Source organism: Harpegnathos saltator, unplaced genomic scaffold (assembly GCF_003227715.2).
Source record: "Harpegnathos saltator strain DR-91 unplaced genomic scaffold, Hsal_v8.6 scaffold199, whole genome shotgun sequence".
Lineage (NCBI taxonomy): Eukaryota > Metazoa > Arthropoda > Insecta > Hymenoptera > Formicidae > Harpegnathos > Harpegnathos saltator.
Genome location: NW_020229982.1, coordinates 122,980 through 124,760, shown reverse-complemented (window position 1 = coordinate 124,760; position 1,781 = coordinate 122,980).

The following is a 1,781-nucleotide window of genomic DNA, read 5'->3' as shown; positions in this document are numbered from 1 at the left end:
TGCTTCATCGACGACCGTCCCGTTCCAGTAGCAGCATCGGCAGCAGCAGCAGCAATGGAGGCGACAGCGGCGGCAACATCATCGAAACCGCCACCGTCGCGCAATGCAACAACGGAGTCGTCGACTCGATAGTTATGAGCACCGACGCGATACGCGAGACGCGACAGTGTCTATTGCGCGTAGATCGAAACAATCGACTGATTGTGCTGTTGATGCTGAGCAACACCACTCGTCGACAAGCGATCTCGTCGACCAGTTTGGCCTGCGGTTCACATTCGATCGAGTGTTTGCGTCCATTCGCGCTGATACTGGCGTGCGAGTTGACGGTGCGCAATATACGCTACGAGAATCTCAGTTTGCATCACGATCCGATCGGCGAGACATCGTTGTCACCGCAGCGACCGCCACCGTGCGTATTGACGAAGGCACGACAACTCCACGAACGAGCCAAATGGTTGCGCATCGTTCGCTACGACGACAGATACAAAATGCGCGATCGTATAATATGTTATCGCGTGTCCGGTAGCGTTCGATTGCTCTGGCGAGACGGTTACTTGTTTAACGGCGGTGACGAGAGGAACGCGGACTCTTTATTTGCGCGATCGGTGCACCATTTGCCCGAATCGGCATTCGTCGATCTGTCTCGCCTGTCGCGCGAGATAAAGCGAGACGAGCGATCGGTGTTATCCCTGTGCGACTACGATGTACTGCTGCGACGTTGCGAAAATACATTAGCTTCGACGTACCTGTTGGAACGGTCGTGTCGCGATCACGGTGGCGGTGGTGTCACCTCGCAACATCGCTCCTCGTCGATAAGCAATTACGAGCGACGTTGCAAGTCGCGCTATTTCGTAAATTCGGAAAATCGATTGGTACTGTTGGATTACACGCGACTCAGTTGATTTTTTTTCGCGTTTACGATACAGCTGACAATGGCCGGTATTTTTACTCTGGATGAAATTGTGAATGCTTCGGCCACGGTGGCTCTTGGCGCTAATACCGCGCCGTTTATCTGGTTGGCGATGGCGTTCTCCGCGATAATCGGGCTCGTTTCTTCGTTCCTCGCGTGCAGCTTGTTATACCACGACTTTAAACCGTCGCGATGTCGCGACGACGCATCGTGCACCGCGAACGAAATATCCAGAGACAAGAATACCGCGACACCACAGTCACTACCATCGATCGTATCGCGCCATGCTGAGGCGAATCGGGCGATTTGTTACATCGACCGAAGTGGACCAAAATTTATGCTACCCGTTCACACAAATGTGAATGATTTGAAATTTGTATGAGAAATAAAAACAAATGGACCTATTTGTTTGTTGACTTTTTTCCATCAAAATCACCCATGTTTCGTAGTTAGTACACATGTTGCTGCGATTTCACAACAAGATACACTAAACAAAAAAAGTTCGGCTCAATTTGCGCCATTTACATTATTTATTAGATAGGTCTCTTCGATGCGCGAAAATTGTCAGAAGCGCACGCATGGCAAACTCCGGCACGAGTCTCAGATCCAATCGCAAGATGCTCCACACCATTGATGCGACGCGCGACTGATCGCGACCTGCCAGATTCGCACGTTGCGCAATTACAGACCATTGCGCCTCGTACAGTTTGTCCACGGAAAGAGCGACATTGTCGGCGCGACGTAACACATTGAACCATTCGTCGATCGACTCGATCATTCTGCTGGCATCTCCGTAAAAATACAAAAATGCTATTGTGCCGTGCAATGTAACGCCGTTTCGATATGCATCGCGCGTATTGCCATAGTGCAT